We start from the raw sequence: 14,683 nt of genomic DNA on the forward strand, positions 1-14,683 counted from the left end.
TATGAAAAGAGTCTCACGTTATGAACGAGTACTAGAAAACGGGAAGGCTGAGGAGTGTGAAGCAAAAAAATATTCTTGTGCAAGTGAAAACACAGTCTGCAGAATCCTTGTGAGGGGGCCCATATAAGTTGTAGAATTTGGGTTGCACAACATGAATGTACTTAATGCCACGGAACTGTGCACTTAAAAATGGCAAAAAATGGTGCATTTTATGTAATGTATATTTTGCCACAAAAAAAGATGCAAAACTGACCATGTCTCATTTTCAGAATGGGAGCCAACTTGGAGGAACTGAATCTGGGACCCTTGCTTGTGCCCTTGGGAGCAGTAACTTCCCTTTGTTTCCTTGATTTGGAATAGCAGGAAGTGGGCAGTTTAGGGTGGTGTTTTCTGTTAGGTCAGTATCGGAGTGGCTGGAGGAATTTCTGGCTTTGTTTACAGACAAAGTAAATTTAACAAATGAATATCCTAGAGGAGCGTCTAGCCACTTCCTTCTCCCGAAATATAGCCACATGAGTTGGGTGGGGGAGAGGTTTCTGAATTCCAAGTTAAGTGTACTTGTTGGTTAATCTAGGTTAATGGCCAATCTGGGCTGTCCTGGAATCCAATCCCATTTTGTTTTTGTGGAAAAACTTTTTCCACTTTGCATTCCATCTCACCAGCTCACAATTCAAACAGAAATTGAATTCATCGCTAGAGACTGTGTATCGTTTTATATTTTCACTCGTCTTGGTTGTGTTCTATCTGTGCAAATAATTTTTCTTACACTCTCATTTTCCCATCCTAGGGGCTCTAAAGTACCTTGTGATATCCCTCTGCCTTCTTACTCTCTTACAGTCTTCTGTGAGATAGGTTGGCATGATAGCCCAGTCATTTTTTTGTTCACAGTTAATTGGAAGGACTGATGCTAAAGCTGAAACTCCAATACTTTGGCCACCTCATGCGACGAGCTGACTCACTGGAAAAGAGTCTGATGCTGGGAGGGATTGAGGGTGGGAGGAGACGGGGACGACCGAGAATGAGATGGCTGGATGGCATCACCGAATCGATGGACATGAGTTTGAGTGAACTCCGGGAGTTGGTGATGGACAGGGAGGCCTGGCGTGCTGTGATTCATGGGGTCGCAAAGAGTCGGACACGACTGAGTGACTGAACTGAACTGAACTGAACAACTAGCAGAAAGGAATTTTTTTATTATTTTTCTTTTTCAGAAAGTAATTTTAGAAGAACTGAAAAATAGAACAGATGTAAGGAACACTGAGGAAAATTCCTAACCTGCCCTCGAGTGGGATAGGAGTAAGCATTGCTCCTGTTGGAATGAGTTATGATAAATGAAATGAAAGTCACTCAGTCGTGTCCGACCCTTTGCGACTCCATGGATAGTCCATGGAATTCTCCAGGCCAGAATACTGGAGTGGGTAGCCTTTCCCTTCTCCAGGGGATCTTCCCAACCCAGAGATCGAACCCAGGTCTCCCACATTGCAGGCAGATTCTTTACCAGCTGAGCCACAAGGGAAGCCCTTATGATAAATACAAGCTTCCAAAAATGTGAGGGTTGACTTTACATGCACCAGGGACAAACCTTGTCCTCAGATGACCAGTATTTGTTTTCATAGCTTCAGGTTTTACACATAGTAAAAACTTTAAGTTATTTGGATATTCTATAGAGATTGTCAGCTTTTATTTTGCCAAATAAGGACATTAAAAATACCATCTCTTTGCACCATCATTTCATAAAAGAAATTTAAAAACATATAAAAAATTTAATTTCAGAATAAAGGACAGGCACTTGAATATATTTAGCTTTGTGAAAAATCCAATCATGTCCTTATTATTATTTTTTTATTGTGCTTTACATTGATTGAAACATACCTCATCCTGGGCCTGTGTCAAGTGTTCAGGCTGGAGTTTGGGAATCACTGGTGTATGCAGGCCTGGGACTTTTAGCCAGAACACTCACCTGGAGGAGCAGAAGAGAGAGAAGTTACATTCTGTATAACCCAAATTGTTCTTTTTTGCAAGTTATTAAATGAAAAGACTTGGAAGCTACCCAAGCAGCTCATGGTGGTTTAGTTGGGATAAAATTGTGGTGTGTTCATGATCAGAGCATCAAAGGGAGATGCTTCATTCCTGTGTTTTACACTGCTGCTGGCCTTGTATAGCCTTTCCAAGTAATTCTAGGAATGCTGCGAATTCCTTGGTTATTTGAAACTTTTGTTTTTCCAGTTTTGACGTTTTGAAATTGTTTTTGTGTGACCTTTAGCTGTAAAGTCTTTGATGTTCGAACACTGGTTTCCTGAGGATGGGTGGGCAGTAGGAAGGCGTCAGGTATGAGTTTGAAAGTTATTTGAGTTTCAGATACAGAAACTCTGGAAAATTTTCAAGTGATTTCATTTGAATTAAGTCCTAAAGCTAGTTTAGGTTTGAAAAATATATAATAGGTAAGCGTTTCTGGAGGTGAACACTGGTTTTTGAGAAAAACATGACAAATACTTTTAAACACTGAGTTCTGGAAAGGCCCGTGGGAATGGAGTATTACAACCCCTTGATAAAACAGTTCTAAAATTATATGGGGGGGATGGTCATTGCCTTGGGAATTTCTTCTCTGAAAACAAAGTACTTAAATGTGATGGCATATGTCCAGATATCTGGAGAAATTAGGTACTGCTTAGTTAATCTTGAGAAAATAACAATTTTATGAATAAGATTTTATTTTTCACTTATTATTTCAGTACATACTTATTGGAGGTTCTGATTTGTGCTGTGTATTGTTTTAAAAATTGAGGGTCCAGTCAGAACTTGGACATAACCCTGCCCTCATAGAGTTTATGTTCTAGAGAGCAAGACAGATAATATGTAAGAAAAAAATTACTGTGCTATTAAATGAGAAAGTGCTGAGGTGAAGACAAATGGTGGTGGGGTTGGGGAAGAGAAAGGGCTACTTTAATTAGAGTGGCTAGTGCAGGTTGCCTTTTTCAGGTAGCATTTTAGTCTAGTCCAGAAAGAGAGGCAGGAGGCTGGAGGAGGCACACAAGACTATGGCTTTGAGGTAGCAGAGAACTTGGTGTATTCTTGGATTTGTCTTTGAAAGTCAATGTCAATGGAGCTTAGAGAGCTAAGGGGGAAGGGGCATTCTAGGCTCTTAATAGTGAGTGCTGCATGAATGAATGAGTGTAACATTTTTACAGCACATCCTTATTGTTGATTAAAAGAGGGTGGTCATGAGTGAGAGGTGGGTGTCACTGGAAATGATGGTCAGCTGATCAGCTCAGAGTCTGGAGCAGGATCTCAGTTGGGCGCCCAAGTTTTAAAGGTTCCATGTTATTGGCCCAGAAACTTGATGTCATCAGTAGTCAGCAGTAAACTGGTGCCTTAAGGAGGAGCTTATTCCCAGCAAGCACACATGGGATGGATGTGTGATTCTAAATGCTGATCCATTTACATGCGGTTTCCTTTTCTAATGACTAAAATACCATATTAATGTGTGCTGTATCGGGCAGCCCTTTTTCCAGCATTGAGGCACTGGGAAACTAAGTATTTAAGCAAAAGCCTACTCAGTAAATTTAGAATAGGCTCAAGAAAGTCTCAGGGAATGTTCTGCATGGGTTCAACTGAGGCTTGATAAAGCAATATCTTTGCTTCACAATGAAGAACACTTTTTAGAATAAGACTGGATTTACGTTTAATTTGGGAGTCACTGGTTTGCTTTTTCTAGGCTTCCTTTCTCAACATCTTTTGCACAATCTTTCTCTTTTGTTTCATCTGTATTTTTTTGTTTTGTTTTATATGACAGTTTTTTTTTTGATTATACAATAACAAGTGAATGCTATAGAAAATAGCCACACTGTAAAGAGAAGACCACTGTTAGTATAGTGATGCCTGTCCTTTCCCTTTGCATTTATTAATATACGTAGCAGGCCGCTCAGTGAGGCAGACTTTAAAATGTATGTTTCCTGCCATAAATATTTAAAGCTGGTAGCAGATTGTGTCAGAGGTGACAGCAAATCATCTTTGAACAGACTTCTGTTTTAGTAAGCTTCCTGTGTAGCTTAGTCGGTAAAGCATCTGCCTGCAATGCGGGAGACCTGGGTTCAATTTCTGGGTCGGGAAGTTACCCTGGAGAAGGAAATGGCAACCCGCTCCAGTATTCTTGCCTGGAGAATTCCATGGACAGAGGAGCCTGGCAGGCTACAGTTCATGGGCTCACAAGGGTCGGATACGACTTAGCACTCCCATTCTTTCTTTCTGCTTTAGTAAGATCATCAAAATGCCTCTTTGTTTGTACAATTATAATATTCTTGTATTTTTTAATAATGTGGGTAAAGTAGTCAGAATGTAAATAAGTCAAATAGAGATACAAAGTGATTAACATTTAATAATGTAGATGGTTCTCATTGAGGGAGGGTACATCTCAGCAGGAATTTATTTAACTTTTTTTTAGAAAATTTAAGACATATGTCCAAGTGAAAAGGCTAGTATAATGAACCCGCAAAGACTTTTCATGCAGCTTGAGCAGGTCACTCTGCTCTTATGTCATCTGCATCCCCATCTGGTCTCTTCCCTCACAGATTATTCTGTAGTAGTCCCCAAACAGCATGTCATTTCTTCTGTAAATATTTCGATACGTAGCTCTGTAAGGACTCTTAAAAAATCAAAACAGTAACCATGATATTACTATACTTGAAATTTTAACAATGATTTCTTAGTATCGTATAGCAAGTGTGTGCCTCATTTGCAGGTGTGTCTAATGGGTGGTTGAAACTTAGGTTTGATTTTTTTTTTTTTTTTACTGTTTCTGTATTCAAAATTCTTTGAAGCTAGTTGCTAGCTTCAAATGTGCAGCCTACATTCCAGGAGGAAGAAGATGAACCTCTACCTTCTAGAGTAAGGGGGAAATTCAGAGAGTTATTTTGAAGTCAAATAATGTTTTTTTTTTTACCCTTAGTCTCCTTGGGTCTGAAGTTGAAGACAGTAGAAAGGATTCAGAGCTGAACAGATATTCCAGGAGACTATGAAGGGAAAAAAAAAATGGCCAAAGGGAGCTCCCTGGGCTGATGAACTGTAGGAGCTGTGATGATGAGTTTGTAATTTTAGGTTTTCTTTCTGTGTGTTATAACTTCTTCTTGCAGTGAAATCTGTTAAATTCCTACCTGTGTAGCATCAGCATTAGTTAGCTGAGAGAAGTGAGAAGGTAAAGCTGTAGCAGTCAGCTGGCCATTGGTTCTCAAGGAGCAGCTACAAAACAGTAGTCAGCAGTGAAATGTGACAAGTGACAGCAGCCAAGACATAGAAGCCTCTCATGGGAATCCTCAAACATTCAGGAGGACTTCAATTTCCTGTCATAGAAGAAGAGGCTTGAATTCCTTTCTTTAGTTTGTTTTTTTTTTTTTGGACATGCTGGGCAGCCTGCGAGATTTTAGTTTCCCGACCCAGGGATCAAACCCATGTTCCCTGCAATGGGAGCGCAGAGTCTTAACCACTGGACGGCCAGGGAAGTCCCTCTTTTCTTTAGATCTTAAAGAAAATGTGACCCCAGAAGGCTGGAGTTCAGGGGTTACTTGTGATGCATACATGTTTTCATAAAGTAAAATGGATATAACATGAGGAATTGATTGGGGATTACAGTGTGAGAGTATTATTACATGAACCTCTATTTGTTGTAAAGTGATAGTGTTTTGAATGTAACGTGGAGCCTAATAGGAAAATAGCTGTAGTAACTCATAGGAACACATTACTCTTTATTTAAATGACTGGCCACTTAGGTTTATTTAATTCTTTTTATTCTTTTGTTTATTCTAGTGGCAGTGTTTACTGTTAGTGGCAGAGTTACCAAAATTGCTAGTTCAAGACCAATAGTAATGAATTTTTAAAAGATCATAAGTATATACATTTAAAGGCTTATCAGATCTTTTTTTTTCCCTCCGATTTTATAAAAAATTTTTCTACTTTCCTTTTTGGGTCCCACATTTACTGAATTGAATTAATTTCCACCCATTCCAGTCGCTGAATTCCGCCTTTCAGTTAATTCGCACAGCACATTATTACTGGTCTATTCATAAGTCCTCTTGTTTTATATATTAGTTTCGCCATTTCTACTTCCATTTATATCCTCTCATCTATGTTTTATTGACTCTGTGTTTCTCCATTCTACCTTTTCTTTCCTTAATGCACACCATATTGTATGTATGTGTTTAACTTGATATAGATGGCATTATGATACAGTGCTCATGTTTTTTTAACGCCAACTCTGTTTATGAGGTTATGTGTGTGTGTGTGCTAAGTCTCTTTGTCCGACTCTGTGTGACCCTATGGACTGTAGCCCTCCAGGCTCCTCTGTTCACTGGGATTCTCCAGGCAAGAATACTGGAGTGGGTTGCCCTCCTCCAGGGAATCTTCCCAAACCGGGGATCAAACCATCAAACCCGTGTCTCTTACATCTCCTACATTGGCAGGCTGGTTCTTTACCACTAGTGCCACTTGGGAAGCTCTTTATGAGGCTATAATAATCTCACTTTTTAAAGTATTTCTTTATATGCACATTTTTCATTTTCCTTGTTGGTACCACAACCAATACTGCCGTGAATATCTTTGTATGTGGGTCTGGGCAGGGGTTTCTCTGCAGTATAGAGCCAGGAGTAGGAGTTCAGGGTTATTGGATGTCCCTGTACCTAATTTCTGTAGGCACTGGTGGTACTTTCTCCATAATGACTGTAGGAGTTTTAATCGTGACCGGAAATACAGAGTGACCATTTTCCTAGGCCTTTGTCAATAATTTGAATTGCATGGATTTATAATTTTGCCATTTTTATGTGTATAAAATAGTATTTCCTTATTTGTGTTCTTTTGAATATGAGTGGGTTTGAGTATGTCTTCATGTGTATGTATTGCTGTCTGACTTCTTTTGTAAATTGCCTATTTATATCTGTTGTCCACTTTTCAGTGGGATTTTTTTTTTATCCCAATGGTTTTCATTTCAGTTATTTACTCCCAATCTGTTACCCACCTGCTGACTTTGTGGTGACTTTCTTTAAATGGAAACCTTTGATTTTATTATTGTAACATCTGTCACTTTTCCTCCTTAAGGTTTGTTTTTTGAGAATATTGTGTAAGAAATTGTTCTCTACGTCAAGATGATGAAGACGTTCTTCTATATAACCTTTTATTAGCTTTATATTTTAGTTTTGCTTTTTACATTTTGGTTTTTAGTATTATTACATCTGGAGTCCACATCTGGAGATTATGTGCGGTAAGGATCCAATTTTATTTTTTTCATAGAGTGTACAAATTTTCCATTACTGTACGCTAAATCATTTATCCTTTTCTATTGACTTATGAAAGATACCACCTCTGTCACACACCAAGTTTCATATACAGATGAGTTTGTTTCTGGGATTTTAATTTTATTACATTGGTCTTTGTCTATCCTATATCATTAGCTTTTTGAAAAATAAACTGTGGTTTTACTTATTATTTCTTTTTCCTGTCTGATTACATTGGCTAGAATATCCTATACTATATTGAATAGTATCTGAGGTGGTACATTTTTATCTTGTTATTGACCTGAAAAGGAAGCATCAAATTTTTTTCATTAATTATGATGTTTGCTATAGGGCATTAATATATAGCCTTCAAAATGTTAAGTAAGTTCTGTTTTATCCTTGTTTTTATTTTTAGAAAGAAATTAGAATTGAATGTTGAACTTTATCAAATGTCTTTCCCATGTGTTTTGAGATGTATTTTCTTGTTGTCAGTCACTAAATCGTGTACAACTTTTTGCAACCCCATGGACTGCAGCATGCCAGGCTTCACTGTCCTTCACTGTCTTCTGTAGTTTGCTCAAATTCACATCTATTGAGTTGGTGGTGCTATCTAGCCATCTCATCCTCTGCTGCCCTCTTCCCCTTTTGCCTTCAATCTTCCCTAGCATCAAGGTCTTTTCCAATGAATTGGCAGTTCGCATCAGGTAGCCAAGGTATTGGAGCTTCAGCATCAGTCCCTCTAGTGAATATTCAGGGTTGATTTCCTTTAGGATTGACTGATTGGATCTCCTTGCAGTCCAAGGGACTCTCAAGAGTCTTCTCCAGCACCGCAATTCAAAAGCATCAATTCTTCAGTGCTCAGCCTTCTTTATGGTTCTTCTTTACTCCATTGCTGTGGTGAAATAAACTTATAGATGTTCTGGTATTAAATTATCTTTGCATTTCTAGAATAATTTCTTGATAATGTACTTAATAAAAGTATTATGAGGGTTATTTTTTCAAACTCTGTTGGTGTCTATTTGCTGATATTTAGAGAATTGGCATCTCTGTCCATTCATGAAATTGACCTGTAATTTTCTTTTAAATATTGTCCTCATCAGTTTTTAAAATTTGAATTGGAGGATGATTGCTTTAACAGTGTGTAAGTTTCTGCTGTACAAGAGCATGAATCAGCTGTAAGTCTACATATATCCCCTCCCTGTTGAACCTCCTCCCACCCCTACACCTGCCCATCTAGGTCCTCACAGAGCAGCAAGCTGAGCTCCCTGTTTTACGACAGTTTCCCACTAGCTGTCTGTTTTACACACTGTAGTGTATATATGTCAATGCTACTCTCTCAGTTCATCCCGTCTTTTCCTTCCCCAGTGGTGTCCACAGGTTTGTTCTCTATGTCTCTGTCTCTATTTCTGCCCTGCAAATAGGTTCCATCAGTACCATTTTCCTAGATTCTGTATATATGCATTAATGTACAATGCTTGTTCTTCTCTTTCTGACTGACTTCACTCTGTTTGGCAGACACAAATGACCCAGTTTTATTCCTCTTTATGGCTGAATAGTATTCCACTGTGGGCTTCCCTGGTGGCTTGGTAAAAAATCTCCCTAACAGTGTAGGAGCCTCAGGTTTGAAAAAGCTCCTGGAGAGGGAAATGGCAGTCCACTCCAGTATTCTTGCCAGGGAAATCCCATGGACAGAGGAATCTGGAGGGCTACAGTCCATGGGTCCAAAGAATCAGACATGACTTAACAACTAACAACAACAATATTCCATTGTATATATATATCACAACTTCTTTATCCATTTGTCTGTCAATGGCCATCTAGGTTGCTTCCATGTCCTGGATGTTATAAATAGTGCTGCAATGAACACTGGTGTACATGTGTCTTTTTAAATTATGGTTTTCTCAAGTTTTTTTTTTTTTTTTAAGGTTGTATTCCCCTGAAAAATGAACTGGACATCTCTCACAGTTTTTCAAATTTTATTTATACATTCATATACTACAGGGCATCTTGGTGGCTTTCAAAATATCAATATTAGCTGAAAGTTCAAAAATTCCCATTAAGAATGGGATCTTGTCAAGAAGGTCCACCACCAATTCTATTGATCATCATATTCGAGCTTGCCAACATTGTAAGTCAGTAAAAAATAAATACATGATAGGGTTCGGAGGCAAGTAATAAAACTGATTATCCATAGATAACTTGAATGTCTATATGGATGACTGAAAAGAAAGTACAAATCGTTTTTAGAAATAAGAATCTAGCAAGTCAGCTAGATATAAAAAACCAGTTATAAAACCCACGTTGCATTTTTATGCAAACGTCAGTTAGAAAATGAAAATTTAAGAACATGCCGTTTACAACAGCATAGAAAAATACAAAACACATAGGAATATATTTAACAAAAGCTTTGTAAGCCCCTAATGGAGAAAATGATAAAACTATGTTGAAAGAAATGAAAGAATCCTTAAGTGAAGAGAGAGATACAAGAGAGACTAAGGATAATGTGAATGTCAGTTTCCCCCAATTTTATTTATTGAGTTGGTATAATTCTAATAAAAATAAAATCCCAACCTTTTTATTTTGTAGGGCTTGGATAAAATGATTCTTAAATATATATTGAGATTCAGAGGCCTTAAGTAGGAAATGGCAACCCACTCCAGTGTTCTTGCCTTGAGAATTCCATGGATGGAGGAGCCTGGTGGGCTACAGTCCATGGGGCTGCAAAGAGCTGGACATGACTGAATGACTGAGCAAAAGCCTAACTGTTGGTCCACTCTTTTTGTGTGTTTTTTGGCTGTGCTGGGTCTTCATTGCTGAGCAGATTTTTCTCTAGTTGCAGTGAGTGGGGACTACTCTCTAGTTGCGGTGTGAGGGCACCTCATTGCAGTGGCTTCTTTTGTTGAGCAGCATGGGCTGAAGGTTGCATGGGCTCAGGAGTTGTGGTTCCCCGGCTCTAGAGCACAGGCTCGATAGTTGTGGCACACAGGCTTAGTTGCTCCTCGGCCTGTGGGATCTTCTGGGTCAGTGATAAACCTGTGTCTCCTGCAATGGTAGGCGGATTCTTTGTGACTGAGACACCAGGGAAGTCCTTGGTCCACTCTTGAAGAATGATGAGGTTGGGGAAATAGTCTTCATAGATATAATGACTGGGAAAGCTGTTGAATTTAGGTGAGTGTGGTATTGTTGCAGGGATAGACAAATAGACCAACAGAGCAAAATAGAGAACCCAGAAACAAAACTACATGACTCTTCATATGTAACAAGTTGGTTTTCAAATCAGTGGAGAAAGGACAGTTTTTTCCTTCAATAAATATTAATTGGATGCATGCTATGTGTGTGCTAAGTCACTTCAGTTGTGTCGACTCTTTGTGGCCTCAGGGACTGTAGCCCACCAGGCTCCTCTGTCCATGGGATTCTCCAGGCAAGAATACTGGAGTGGGTTGCCATGCCCTCCTCCAGGGGATTTTCCAGACCCAGGGATCGAACCCATATCTCTTATGTCTCCTGCACTAGCGCCACCCGGGAAGCCCAGATAATTAGGTGCCCATATTTTAACAAATGGGCTAGGACTCCTATTTTACACCATGCACAAAAAAATTCCTGAAAAAATATCTTTGTATTTTCCACAAAGGGAAGAATTTCCTAAATAAGACCACCCTCAAACATACATGCTAAAAGCAAAATAAAGCATAGTCACGTGTGCTTGTATGCAGAAACATGCCTACAGATAGGGTAAAAGATGAGAGTGTTAAAATGAATTTCTTTTCCCGAAAGCTACCATAAAAACATAAAGGCACAAGTCACAAACTGGTTGAAGACAATTGCAAATCATATAATTGACAAAAACTGATACCCAGTATATATAGGTAGAATGCCTACGAATAACTGGAAGAGCCTAGTAGAAAACTGAGAAAAATATGAGAAGAGGTACTTTGTGAAAGAGGAAATCTGAATGTCAGTAAACATGATAATATGTTCAACTTCATTATTTATTAGCAAATTTAAAGCACAATAAAAACATTCCTATGATATTGGCAGTATTATAAAGTCTGATTATACCGGAATTAAGAATGTGGTGCAGGGCTGGCTTTCCTGGTGGTCTAGTGGTTGAGAATCTACCTGCCAATGCGGGAGACATGGCTTCCATCCCTGATCTTGGACGACTCCACATGCCTTGGAGCAACTAAGGCTGTGCACTGCAACTACTGAGCCAGTGCTCTAGAGCCCGTGAGCCGCCAACTACTGAGCCCACGTGCTGCGGCTACTGGAGCCCCAGAGCCTAGAGCCTGTGCACCGCAATGAAGAGTAGCACCTGCCCCTTGCAACTAGAGAAAGCCCATGCATAGCAATTGAAGACCCAGCAACACCAAAAAAAAAAAAAAAAAGAATGATGCCGCTATAGGATATACAGAAATAGAGGTATAATGTGTACATGAAACATATAAACCAATATTACCCCAAGAAAAATGTATTTTTAAAAACAATTTATTGTATTTTTTTTTGCTACAATGTAGGGCATGTGAAACTTATCAAACCCATGCCCACTGCAAAGGAGGCGTGGAATCTTCACCACTGGACCACCAAGGAGGTCCCCAGAATTCATTTTAAATAAATAAAACTGGTGGCAAAAGGGAATATGGTGTGATAGGAACTCTCAAGCACTACTGGTGAGAATGTAAATTGGTTCAACTACTTTGGAGAGTAATTTGGCATTACTTGAAGTGAAGTCGCTCAGTCGTGTCCAACTCTGCGACCCTGTGGATTGCTGCCTACCAGGCTCCTCCATCCATGGGATTTTCCAAGCAAGAGTACTGGAGTGGGTTGCCATTTCCTTCTCCAGGGTATCTTCCCTACCCAGGGATCGAACCAAGGTCTCCCACATTGTAGGCAGACACTTTGCCGTCTGAGCCACTAGGGAAGGCGTTACTTAGTAAATTCAAATATGTGCAAATTCTAAAATCCATGGGTTCTAGATATTTAATCTGGAGAAAATCTTGCACGTGTGCCTCAGAAGACAAGTATAAGTGTGTTCATGAAAATGATCCAAGTATTTCTCATCAGTAGAATGTATGATTGTGTGTTTAGATGATACTGCAGTGAAAACATCGGAGAAGGCAATGGCAAGCCACTCCAGTACTCTTGCCTGGAAAATCCCATGGACGGAGGAGCCTGGTAGGCTGCAGTCCGTGGGGTCGCTATGAGTCGGACATGACTGAGCGACTTCACTTTCACTTTTCACTTTCACACATTGGAGAAGGAAATGGCAACCCACTCCAGTGTTCTTGCCTGGAGAATCCCAGGGACAGGGGAGCCTGATGGGCTTCCGTCTATGGGGTCACATAGAGTTGGACACGACTGAGGTGACTTGGCAGCAGCAGCAGCAGCAGTGAAAACATATATAGCTACATGCAGCAACATGGATGAACTGGAAGAGAGTGGTGAGCAAAATAATCAGGCCACAAAAGAATACATGCAATTTGATTCCATTTAGGTAAAGGAGCAGCCAAAAGTACGCAGTTCCATGTATACATACGTGGAACAACTATGAAGTCAGAATCAAGACAGTGGGCCCCTTTCATTGGGGGGGTGTGGGGAGGGGATGTTACTGGAAGAGGGGCACACAGGAAGCTTCTAAAGTTTTGGGAAAATATTCCTTTCACAAGATGTGTTTTATGCCCAGGTGTTTGCTTCCTAAAAATGAATATTCTCTGAAAAGTATATATGTTTAATTTTTACTGCTATATATTTTATAGTATTATAATAAAAATATAATTATAAAGTTAGAGAGAAAAACTTTAACAAATGCATTCCATATAAAAATTTTCAACATTATTATTTTATTATTAATATAAAAATGTTTCCTTCTAAATATAGCTGTAGCTGCATCTCACAAATTTTTCACGTAGTGCTTTTATCTAGTTTAAAGTCTTATTAAAATTCCCGAATGATATTCTCTTTAAAATGAAAGTTATTTAGTAGACTGTAGTTTCTGGGCACATGGGATTGTTCAGTCTCTCTCTCTCTGTTTTATAATAGTGCTACATTATAGAAAACAGTCTATGAAGGTAATCTTTTTGACATTTGTTGAATACATTTATTTGTAGCTTGAAATAACAAAATTGTACTTAGGTGAATAAAAATACCTTTTGAAATTTCCATGCAGTGAAAATAATTTTAGTATTGCAGTTTTTAAACTCTCTGCTCCATCCCACCCTTTTCCCATTATAGCCTTGATTTTAATCTCTAGTTTTGTTACACTGGGGTTTCTTAGTACTGTGGTCATATACACAATAGGCTATGAATTTTTGTGTTTTAATGCATTGTTTAGTGTCAATTTAGACTACCCCCAGCAATGTATGGGAGGGCCCATTTCTTTGTCCCTTGGTCAGTAGTACTGGATAATATCTTTCAAATATAATTTTTGGCAATTTGAAACATATATCTTTCACTTATATTTTATTCTGTTTATATCATTCATGTATTTTATTCTGTATCTTTCACTTACATTTTATTCTTTATAATTAATCTTTAACTTTTTTAAATATCCATACATTGTCTAGTTGTCATTCTGTGTGAGTTGTTCGTGTAATTTAGTATTGTAGAAGCAATTTTTTAAATTAATTTTTAAAACCTGTTAATGTATTTAGGATGATATCATCTCTTGTTGGAATCCCCCCCACCCCATTTGGTATTTGCTTTTTAGTACCCATTTGTTCTTTTTTCCTTTCTTCCTCTTCATTAGGAAAAAATTTCCCCAGATTTTTCATCTTATTTAAGGTAGAGCAGTTTAGTCTTCTTTTATTACAGGGAGAAGATAGTCATTTGGCAGAGATAATGTAGCCCAGATTGCAGAACTGAGTTGAAGGTTAAATAATGTGACCACTGATCCTCTCCAATTCCGAATATCATACCTATTCAGACAGCTTCTGTGTGATAGATAACTGAAATATAATCTTCCTTATGATACAATAGTGACCTCAGATTTAAGCATGTCAAGAAAATATGACCTCACTCCTTGACAAAATTTTATCATAAGTGACTTCATAAATACACTCTGCAGACTTCATCAAACAACTCCAGGGAAAACATCTCTTCTGTCTACCGTGAAAGAATAATGCTGACATTTGGCAAAGGTCAGAGCTTCATAAATTTAACTTATTAATACATCTGTGAACTGCTAGTATGTTTATATTGTGGTGTTAAAAGAATATTGCAGGATTTTTTAAAAACATGTTTAATTCCTACCGAGAGTTTCTAAGCATTTTTTTTTTTTTTACTAAAATCCAATCTGTTCCACATTTTTGATAAGGTAAATCTTTTCTCTTTGGAAAACAAGAAAGTGTGTGTGTGTGTGTTTGAGGAGATATATGTGGGATTAGAGGTCTAGGACATACATAAGCCTCAGCACAGGTTTTCCCACATCC

This window comes from Moschus berezovskii, chromosome 14 (genome assembly GCF_049115385.1).
Source record: "Moschus berezovskii isolate FMDL1 chromosome 14, NW_MosBer_1.0, whole genome shotgun sequence".
Taxonomy (NCBI): domain Eukaryota; kingdom Metazoa; phylum Chordata; class Mammalia; order Artiodactyla; family Moschidae; genus Moschus; species Moschus berezovskii.